The sequence below is a fragment of the Mytilus edulis genome, chromosome 5 (genome assembly GCF_963676685.1).
Source record: "Mytilus edulis chromosome 5, xbMytEdul2.2, whole genome shotgun sequence".
Classification (NCBI taxonomy): domain Eukaryota; kingdom Metazoa; phylum Mollusca; class Bivalvia; order Mytilida; family Mytilidae; genus Mytilus; species Mytilus edulis.
This window is the reverse complement of record NC_092348.1, coordinates 8161303-8173428: the sequence shown is the minus strand read 5'-3', so window position 1 is coordinate 8173428 and position 12126 is coordinate 8161303. Positions and strand designations below refer to the sequence as shown.

Sequence of the window (12126 nt, the reverse complement as noted above, 5' to 3'; positions counted from 1 at the left end):
CGAAAACTAAAAGTATTCGGACGACGACGTCAACATCATACCAATATACGACCAATTTTTTTTTAATTTTTGCGGTCGTATAAAAACTATTAAAAAAATAACAAAGATTTTATAAGACTTTTCCAGACATGACAGATGGCATATAGTTTTACATCTAAAAGATTTATAGAAAGAAAAATGGGGGTCAATTGTGGGAATTTTTTAAAGACGATAAATGAATAAAACCTGAGGATTCTGATAATCTGACAAAAATCACAAAACATGACAAGCAAACATCCTTAAAGTAATATATATATAGTAAATGATAAATTTTGTAGACATGTTTGGAAATTGTCTTTGAATAACTCAATGTATCCTGTATATATATACAATGTATGCATCATTTATATTTACCTAAAACATAATTTTCTTTTCTTTTATAAAAGCTTGTTAGATCTATACTATAGTATATACAGGATCTGATCATACACCAAAGAACATATTTGATAAACCTAAGAAAGAAAAAATAATAATAGTTTTATATAAATTAGTATATAAAAAAGTTTAGATTTTTTTTACCCTCCCTTAGATAGATGATTATGAAGTTTATGTTTAACTGTTACCATGGTTACAGTCTTTAAATAGTATATATATGTGTGGCTATGGCGCGGAATCAGGGTCAACAATACTTATTTACGTGATTGTGAATCTGCTATTAAACATGTTGCCTCTTGTTTTTGGTGATTTACTGTTGTTCAGTCTTTTATAATTAGTTTTCTAAATAGTGGTGTGTGGACTTATGGTTGTTTTTTTTGTTTTGTAAGACATAAGTTTCACTTCCTCTTGTAAGTTTTGAATGTCTCTTTTAATTTTTCTGTATCATCATGACCATTCTTTTTAAGATTAACAACTCATGGAAGGAGTTGGCAAGACAATTTTTGTGCTGTTAAGCTATAGTATTGGTTGACTTTGCAGGAAAATCAAATTTGAAGTTAAACAAGTTTTTCAGTATATAGTCTAACGACCAACTATCGCTAGTTTTCCCCAAATTGCTGATATCATGCATGATTTTAAGGTAATTTTCATTCCAGCTATTTGACCTTATGACCTATTTGTTGATCTTGTCTTTTTGAACATAAACATCGGGGTCTTTTATAGCTGACTATGCGGTATAGGCTTTGCTCATTGTTGAAGGCCGTACGGTGACCTACAAAATGTATAGTTGTTAATGTCTGTGTCATTTTGGTCTCTTGTGAACAGTTGTCTCATTGGCAATCATACCACATCTTCTTTTTTATATTGTTGACGTGCCAACACAAGGCCATGGCAAGTATAGGCTGACCAATTATTTATCTTGTTTGTTTACCCCTTCTTCTGATGCAGGCAAAATGACATACATTTTTCAATCACCAAGTGGAAATGTCATTATGAGAATTTACAATGTACATGTACATCATACATGACAAATTGATAGCTACAGCTTATAATTATTTGCTACAAAACAGTATCTAATACTTACCAATTTATATTCAGTTGTTGGAATATTGATTGGCACTGAAAAATTAAAAAAATATACTTAATTTTCATGCATACATGTATACATGAATATTATACATGTACAAATAATTTGCATAATCTGCAAATATTTTTACAAAATTTACTTGACCATCAGGTGGATAGTTGCCAATGTCATGTGTGTGTGACATTGGCATTCATATTGCATGCTGCATCTGCTAATTTTGAAATTAGCATGGTATCTTTTTTTAGATTTATATCAATTTGACAGTTCTAAAAAAGGTTTAAACTTCAAAATGTTATTGCTTTTGGCATTGCAATTTTGTAAACATACATGTATACAGATGCAGGATTCATTTTGTGATTATAAGCATAAGTTTTAAACATTTGTATGAGACATACTAAAGATAGAGAACAGAAACTAGATTCAGCCATTTTTTCTAATTATGGGGCATATCTCTTTGACTCCACCAAATTTCAACCTCAATCTGTGCTTTGTGGTAATAAGTATTGTGTATATATGTAGTAGCACTTTCATAATATTTAGTCGAGACAAACTTATGTTGGATTACGAAACAATATAACGAGACTGCATATGATCAATCAGGTATCCAATATCCATAGTCCAAGTAGTTACATAGCACATATATATATATATATATAAGATGTGGTATGTAATCTTTAGATATAGGAAGATGTGGTATGAGTGCCAATGAGAAAACTCTCCATCCAATTTACAATTTATGAAAAATAAAGTAAACCATTATAGGTAAAGGTACATCCTTCAACATGTAGCCTTGGCTCACACCAAACAGCAAGCTATAAAGGGCCCCAAAAATTACTAGTGTTAAACCATGCAAACAGGGAAACCAATGGTTTAATCTATATAAAAACGAGAATTGAGAAACATATATGAATTAAGAACCTTAGTGAGCGGGCCAACATACCCTACATGTACGTCCCCACATTGTCATTGGAGAAATTAAATAAGAAAAGAAAATAGTATGAGAAAAAAAAATTGAATCATAATTTCCTGTCAATATGCACATCTACATTATGAGTATGTCCTTATTATCTAAAAAGTTTCATGAAATTCTGTTGTATGGTTTCAGAGAAGTTGCGATGATGAACTGTTGCAGTAGTATATTACAGCAAATTAGTTCAAAGGGGCGTAACTCCTGGAAAAAAAATTAAATCGTAATTTTATGTCGGTATGCCCATCTACGTTGTATGTCCTTATTACCTACAAAGTTTAATGAAATTCAGTTGTGTGGTTTCAGAGGAGTTGCGATGACAAACTGTTGCAGTAGTACATTAAAGCAAAAAAGTTCAAAGGGGCGCAACTTCTTGAAAAAAAAAATGAATCGTAATTTCCTGTTGATATGCACATCTACATATTATGTTCTTATTATCTAAAAAGGTTTCGTGAAATTATGTTGTTTGGTTCAAGAGGAGTTGCTATGACAAGAAACAGGACTGAAGGGTCAAAAACATTATATACGCAATATTGCGTGGGTATAACTACATAAACAGAGGACAACCACTGCAGGGGCAGATCCAGCCATTTTAAAAGGGGGGGGGGGGGGGGTTCCAAATATATGTCTCATTTCAATTGCATTTATGGTCCAAAAATAGGGGGGTTCCAACCCCTGGAACCCTCCCCTTGGATCCACCACTGCGCTGACATATCAGATTCTATTCATATATGGTACCGTACATGTACATTGTATTATCAAAATATCATGACAATATTCATGATTTTATATTCTTAAATCCTTAATTTTTAGTAAACATGTAATGAGGGGGGTCGAATGAGTCATGATCCTGAAATCCAGGGCTTAAAAACACGAAAAAGGTCCTGCCCCCTTCTGTAAACATGTATTATGTAAATCTTTTATAATTTTAGTGTCTATTAACTATGTCTAGTGCTACAACTCAGTCAACTATGTCATTGTACATTGTAACTAATTCATACATTATTCATGTAACTAATTCATACATTTTATCTTGAATAAAGTCAAAGACAATTAATCTTGGGGGTGGGGAGTAGGGAAGCACAGAGGCGGATTTAGGGGGGCCCAGGAGGCCCGGCCCCCCCTTTTTGGGAAAAATTTTTGTTGCTTATATAGGGAATCACTGAAGCATGACTGGAGCGGGCCCCCTCTTAGGTCAGTCAGTGGGCCCCCACTTATTAAATTTCTGGATCCGCCACTGAAGCAGTCTTCACACTGAGTGGCAGCCCAGGCTAGTAAAATTGCTCTCACTCGGGCCTGTTAAAATCATATCTACATATACACTACGGGCCAACAGAATCTAACTAAAAAATTTCTAAAATTGAGCTCCTGGCCTGTAGATTACTGGGGAAAGGCTAATTTAATTAGTATGGGAAGCTACTTAATGCTGATGGGGTTCTCAGGTTCTGTTACCCAACCCTTTATTTTCATATATTAATTTAAATAAATAAAACCTTCTTTTTTTTATAGTCATTACCTTTGAAGTAAAATGGTTGCTAGATCCCTACTATTTTTCATATAATATCTGATTCAGTTTATAAAACCTTTATGCCATTTAAATATATTTGTTTCGTTTTTAAAAACAGTAGGGCGAACCATGGAAGTATTATATTGTCAATATAATACTTCCATGGGCGAACGAACACATGGCAAAATTGTCATGCAATAAGCCAAGGACGAACGGACTTGACATCGTTGTCAACGGTCTTGCTATGAATGTTTGTTTGTTTGTATATAAATATATGGCAACGCTGATTAGCAACGTTTCAACATTGCATTCAACATACTTAATATATGTAGTGTGTTTGTTTAAGCGATCTGAGTGATCTACCCATTTATTAATTATTTACCAAAATAAGTTATCTGAATCTGCCTCTTGTTTCGTTGACTGTTTGACAAGTCGTCCCCATTTTTGAATAAAGCGACCTTCTTCTCGGAAAATAATCCGCCTCTGCTTGGTTTGCATATCTTATTCCATTTGTTTTAATTCAAATGTCCGTCTCTCCAAATCAATATTTCTCATAAACCATCGCACCCAGCGTCCTTGTCGTCTGCGTCATAACATCTAAAAAAAGGAAAACCGAATCCGGACTAAATATCCCGATTACGTTACTGGTTCCCGCTGACGCATTTCCAATGTTGAGTATATTATTAGTTCTGTCGTTATTAATACTGCCTTTTCAAAATAAGAATGACTGGCCTCGGAAATTTGCAAACTGATAAAAAAAATATATCGTTGAGAATAACGGCATGACACGGGTTATGTTCTTCTCATTTATATGTTATGATGGTATGATAAATCACACGAACGATTTTTGAATTGTAATTAATATTTTTTTATTTAGACTACTTTTCTTGAATTGAACGGGACACCGGGATCGGGTGTTTTTAAGCTCGGGATTTCGGGATTGACCCTTTCGGGATCCGGGAATCGTTTTTTTTTTCGGATTTCGGGACATCGGGATTTACTTTATTTAAATTCGGGACCTCGGGAATTCGTTATTTTAAGTCCGGGATTTCGGGATCAGGACCCCTCCTATCCCCCTCTCTTCTGACATCAGACTCGGACTTCTCTTAAAATTGAACTGAATTTTAATGTGCGTTGTAAATATACAATTTCTTGGTATTGTTATGCGTTTACTTTTCTACATTGGCTAGAGGTATAGGGGGAGGGTTGATATCTCATAAACATGTTTAACCCCGCCGCATTTTTGCGCCTGTCCCAAGTCAGGAACCTCTGGCCTTTGTTAGTCTTGTATTATTTTAATTTTAGTTTCTTCGTGTACATTTGGAGTTTAGTATGGCGTTCATTATCACTGAACTATTATATATTTGTTTAGGGGCCAGCTGAAGGTGCGGGAATAATAGATCCCAAATAAACTCCAGAAATTAGCTGCATATTTATGAATTTTATAGTGATGAGGGGGTGGGGGTTGGAGGGGTCATCATCCTGAAATCCCATGCTTAAAAACATGAAATACTGATGAGGTCCCGAATTTAAAGAAATTCAAAACCCCGACATCCCGAAATAAAAAAAAAAGATTCCCGGACTCCGAAAGGATCAATCACAGGGGGTTTAACTGAAAAATCGACTGGTTTGCACGAAATTTCCATGTTCAAAGTCAGTTGATTGGGTTGTGCAGATTAATCAAAAATACTTATGTCTCTGGCATACGGGTCATTCTTTCTTAAATATTTGTATACATGTAGCTATAGGAACTGAAAGTCAGTGCATGTTATATTAAAACTTGGGTATATTTTTAGGCAAAAATGTTGTCACACCCTTCTGTGTTTTTTTTTGGCACTGATCAAGATGCATTCTTATTGGCTTTATATAGTTTTGAATTCACATATACATGCACCAAGATACATAACTTTCAACAAGCCCTCACGATCCCAGATTCTGAAATGAAGACTCATGCTTAGCAAAACAATATGATTGGCGTTCGTTATAGTTTTTCCATCCGATGCTTTGATTTTAACAATCAATATGCTCTTGATGTTCAATTACCATGATACTTGTCAAAAGCATCATGATACTTAGGGAGCTACCATTTGATATTTAGGGAGGGGGGAGGGGGAGTGAAGACGAAAAATTTCTTTCTTTCAAAATTTCCATATTGTCAAATTATAAGATCAAGAAGCATATATATCTAGAATAAGGGAGGATTAAAGTTGAAAATAAGGGGTACAGGAACAAGCAAGCATGTGTAGCAGCAACAACCAAAATTATCAATCCTGAAAAAAAATCCTCTTTTTCTACTGGCGTTTTAAATGGCCCGGCGTACACACGCCTCCTGATGAAAATAAAAATAATAATCTTATAAGCTTGAATAAAAAGAGTGGTGTATGCTCCCAAATGTCACTCACCGTTTAGGGTACATGGGGCTCATAACAACGACCCCTTAAAACCAAAATGATTATAAAGTTGAGATTTATTTTGCTATTTGACTGTCAAAGCCATAGCCTAATATTAAGACCAAAATTTCTGGCTACATGGAGACATCTAAGTCTACTATCAATATTAACAGGATATTTTGTATGACAGGAACAGAAGCGGTGACATTGTAGAAGAACAAAGTATTAACAGATTTTATGTTAAAAATGGTTTTTATTTTCAAATCAAAGGGGGCATATATATGACCTCTATGCCACCGTATTAAGAACTATTTAAAAAATCACCCTCATTCGTTTTTAATTGAGACAAAATGAATAAAGATAAAAATAAAGAATAGCAATCAGTGTCTATATATATATATGTTTAAATTACTGGATGGTCATGAAAGTGAACTGGACTGAAAGGCAAAACAATGTTTCATGTGACCTCCAGTCCTCTTATTTTTGACTGATTAAGCAGGGGCGGATCCATGTAACCAATTTTTTTCAGGCCCAGTCATGGATAAAAGGGGGTGGGTTCTAACCATATGTCCCATTCAAATTCATTGATCATCAAAAAGGTGATTCCAACCCCCTTCCCCCTGGATCCGCCCGGGCACTATTTAATTGCAAATACTTTGATAATTTCTGTACATTTATTTATTTATTTATTGCATATCTTTTATATAGCGCCTATCTAATAAACATAATACTCTAAGCGCTTAACATATAAAACTGAAGGAAAATATATATCACAATGCATTTGCAAACTGTCTTCACTCTTTTTATGAAAGTGAGACAATTGCCATACTAAAAGTTTCATTAGAAATATGAATAAAAGAAATACAAAGTATCATAATGTGGTTAATACGTAAATGAGACCGAAGCCCCCTTCCCCCCACAATAATAAAAGAAATTACTGCAAATATAGTCCCAGAAATTTTAGACTTTTCAGAAGACCAGCCAACGTAAACAATGAATCATTCCCCCCATCCCCGGTAAATGTATTTACTAACTGTGATTATAAACAGAATAAATCAACATATGACCATGGAAATATCACATCCAAGTGTCCTTCTGATCCCTGCTGGTATTTCTATTCTCATTTTACTGTAAAATGAGAATAGATTTGAAAAACCTAAGGCGGATTAGGGGAAAGTGCTTACTGAACAACAAAGATATATTCTCAAACGTATTTTATTGAATAAGACCTTTAGCGTAGACTTCAAAATTTCATAATAACTTATAAATAGCTGATTCATTTATTCACACAGTCCGGTCACACAGTCAGTCAGGTTTTAACAGCATCTGTGATTTATTATAAATAGATATCTTTTTCAAATATGGTTTCAATGGTAATTAATTTGGCGATAATTTGTGAAGGTCCTTTAATTTTTGGTTACTTATTCCTTTTCGAATTATTTTTTACTGTCAAAGAGAATATTGTGTTCGTCTAATACCTATGTAAAAATGTATAGGTAGAGGCTATGTTTCGCTCCCCTGTACCAATTTACCCCTTTAAAAAAAAACAAAATTCAAGTTGGGATGCTCTCTGTCATGCTTCCTACATAAAACAGTGAACATTATTTTGTTCTGATTAGTGAGTGTATAAATATATTGTTAAAATGGTAATTAAGCCAGTTGCTTAATCATAAGGTCAGGATTGAGTAAGGCTAAGACACTGTAAGAGGGTGAAAACTGTTGTAGTACCTGACTTATCAGAGACATATATTTTTTAAAAGATACATATATTGTATTATACAGCTATGTGTTGTGTGTTACAGTCTGTTGAAGTCATGATAGTACATATATTTTTAGTGTTTTGGCCATTCTTTCTTCATTGCCATATTCTAATTGCTCAATACTTTAAAATGGAAAAGGGGGGGGGGGGGGGGGGGGGGGGGGGGGGGGAGGGTGTGGACAAGGGAAATAAATCAAATTTATCTAAATATGAGTATACTTTGTAATCAGTTATAGAAACTATTATTTTAAATTAACTCCCATTGCCTCAGCAGTTACATCTAACCTTAAGTGGAAATGATTCTGTTCAAACAAAAAGATATGATAAGATGATATTTTCATACTTGTATCAAAGACATACATTGTAAATACATGAATGTTTCACCTTTTCACATTGATTTTTTTTTATTCATTTAAAAATAAGGAGATGTGGTATGATTGCCAATAAGATTACTTCTGAGTTCAACAGAAAATTTGCACATGCATTTTTAAAATTCTAGATTCACATGCATGACTACATTTAATGTGTAAATTTTAAGTTTAATAATACCAGAGACATATATACATACAATATAGCTTATTAAAGGAGGAAAATGTGCTTTATCATTTTATCAGCTTAAAGAGGCTTAGCATGAACAGATAATTTTAACCATTATGCAAATATTCATGTTTGCATATTATGCTGTAACAGTTCTAATTTTTTTGTCAGCTGATACACTAATTATAAATATACTCTCTAGAAAATAAAAAGCGATGGAAAATAAATTGTGAAAAACATGTTCAATTTGATGTAAAATTCTCTTGAAGTTATAAAATGAGTTCTTTAATATGAGAAAAAAAAGGCTGTGTACACTACCAACAATTTGACTAGCGTTTACATGTACATTAAATGCCGCTATAAAAACAGTACTTTTAGGAAACATTACTAATCAGTACATTAAATGCCGCTATATAAACAGTTAATTGAGTACTTTTAGGAAACATTACTAATCAGTACATTAAATGCCGCTATATAAACAGTACTTTTAGGAAACATCACTATTCAGTACATTAATTTTTATATCATTTTCAGTAATGTTGGGAAAAAGTTGATTACAGTACTGAAAATTACAGTCATTTTTCAGTACTGAAAATTTCAGCCATTTTTCAGTACTGAAAATTTCAGCCATTTTTCAGTACTGAAAATTTCAGCCATTTTTCAGTACTGAAAATTTCAGTCATTTTTCAGTACTGAAAATTTCAGTCATTTTTCAGTACTGAAAGTTTAAGTCATTTTTCAGTACTGAAAAATTCAGTCATCTTTCAGTACTGAAAATTTAAGTAATTTTACAGTACTGAAAATTCAATCTTTTTTAAGTACAGAAAGTTGTAGTCAAATTCAAGACCTAATAAAAAACTCGGTTATGCTATCACAAGGGGCCCTATCACAAATATCATAAGCCCCAAAGGTGAGTTGGGAATAGAAATATGCTTACTTGGTCCTGTTCCGACCGGCAGTAAAAAGCTTGTTAAAGTGGGGCGTCCGTCTGGCTGTGAAAGATGTATCAAGTTTGCAGCTACGTCCTGTCAGAATGCATGTATCGAGGTTTAATCCAATGCCTCGAGTAAAAAGAGTGACAAGATCTCTGCACGTTAAGAACCCTTGCAACAACTCTTCTTGTTGCATGGCGAAATTTCTGTCCCTTACTTATATACCTTTATTTTCCAGTGGAAGTCGAAATTCCCCATGATCATCATCGGGATGGGCCTCTATTATTACAAGACCTACTAGTACCTGTTGTATTTATTGTTAACTTGTTCTCGTCCAGAACCATCGTGAAATATTTGCCACTGGACATAAAGCAATCAACAATCAATAAAAATTAATCATCAACAAATATTATAAGTTGGTTTGGGATAAAAACAAGAATTTTATTTTAAAACTCCATGGCTATATGCATTCTTTCATTTCAACACATTAATACATTAAAGAGGATTCTTTTGATGAACTGTATGACCACATTCTTTATGTGCCCGTTTCAAGCCACGACTTCTCATTTTTGATTGTCGTTATTTGTTGTATGTCATAATTGGTGTTATTCAATGTTTTTGGCGTAAACCAGTGCGGTTTTTTTTTCCCTGACGATTAGTTTCGCTAGTTATCAAGATGACTTTTACAGTTTTCCATGCGCAATGATGTTTTCATTGTTGATTTATGTGAAAGGCGGAAAGGAGCTGTCATAAAAACAGTCAAATTCAATCACATTAGCAACAAATACAAAACTATCAGACAGGGGTCACCAATACAGTTTTTCAATATTAAGCAGTCAGCACCATACAAGAAGTTCTGAATAGCTCTGAGAAAAAAAACATAGATGTCATCTAGATGTAAAGCACAATGTCAGAATATCGTTCATCAAACTAAATGTATAACTACACAAAGACATATCTACAACATGACTTTGTCCGACTTGGGACAGAGGTGCATATAAATATGGCGGGTTAAACCGATTTTGTCGACGTCTGACGTTGAACATTATGGTTATTTATATAGTATCCTTGTTCTGTTGTTGTTAGTTGGGAGACATACCACATCTCCTTGTTTTATTAATAGAACTAAATATGTAGATTATATATATGCAGTCGTCTATATTAAAACTGTTGCTCTTTCATACTTTCTTGTAGCACTTGAAATGCAATGACGTCTTTAATATAGTTCACGTTTCTCCTATAGATAGAAAAGATTCTTTTGATACCATGACAGTTTGTTTTCAGTAATAATTTTAAAGTAATTTAAAAGAATAAGCACACGTTTCAAGATATTTTTATAACATTAACCTTGGATCAAGTCGGGAATCTGTAGTCTAGTGGTTGTGGTTGGTTCATTTCGGTCATATTTATTGTTTGTAAATTGTTTTGTTATACATGTACATTAGGCAGTTAATATTCTGATATGAATTGTTTCATATTCATATTTCACATGTTTAAACCTTTTATAGCGACTTTTACTCACTCTATGAAGGTCGTACAGTCGACTACAATTGCGTATATCTACCTAAAACTTTGGTGAATTATTATAGTTGTATCATTGAAAATTATAACAACATTTATTATTTTTACCAACACTGATATTTTCTATTCAACGGCAAGAAAATAGAACTTTTTGCTTCGTATTGTTCTTTGTGTGATTTTAATATAGCATAAGAATTTTGACAGCAGTAGATTTTGAATGAAAAGGCTGGACTAATTTTTAGGGTAGTAAGGCAGAATCCAATTAAAATACATAATTCTAAATATGAAAAGAAATGTTAGTTAAATCTCCACAAAACAGGAAGACTTCTATAAAAGATATTTCAGTCTATTACTAATTGGAGTCTTATTCGGTTTTCTTCATCTTTTAAGTTACAAGTAAAAGAGTGATCAATTGCAAAAAAATGATTTTTTTTGTCCTTGACCTAAAGCACTTTCAAAATCACGGTTAGTGTAAAAGATCTTAACTACAGACAAATTTTCTACCTATGAACCCAAAGTGAATCGATCTATCACGTGATTTTTTTTAATTGGAAATGAACACGAATCGAGTCTTCACAAGAATTTAACAGTAACTGAACATATTGTAGATAATATTATAGAAAGTAAATATGACTATTTTTTGGGTCGTGAGCATGTTTTATACAACCTTTCTTTATTTCTTTCTTGTTGTTCAAATTTCTTGGTCCTCAACAATTAAAGTCCGTCCTGTAAAGCTCTAACCAATAATGTCTCAGACAAATACAACTTATAAGATGCAACGAGAATGCTCAAGTTGAAACGTTTCGCCTGCTTTTATATTCATAAATTATTTTATGCTGATAGACCAAGGAAAGAGTTTTAGTACAGGTGTCACATACATCACACATTGTCAAAGATCCATGAAAATGAAGTCAATGTGAGATAAACCAATTTAAGTCAGAAAGACATGTATAGCTGACAATCATTATACACACGTAATATAGTTTTTCTATTGCTTATCTCAAACAAGAAA

The 12126-nt window shown here is 33.2% G+C and overlaps 1 long non-coding RNA gene across 1 annotated transcript; it reads right to left on the bottom strand.

Moving 5' to 3' along the window:
- Positions 1 to 364: 364 nt before the first annotated feature.
- On the bottom strand, positions 365 to 4597 carry LOC139522865 (uncharacterized). Its single transcript, XR_011664505.1, has 3 exons — positions 4358 to 4597; positions 1499 to 1533; positions 365 to 491 (listed from the first exon to the last, which is right to left on the bottom strand). It is a non-coding gene; the product is annotated as an uncharacterized lncRNA (long non-coding RNA).
- Between the last annotated feature and the right edge of the window lie 7529 nt (positions 4598 to 12126).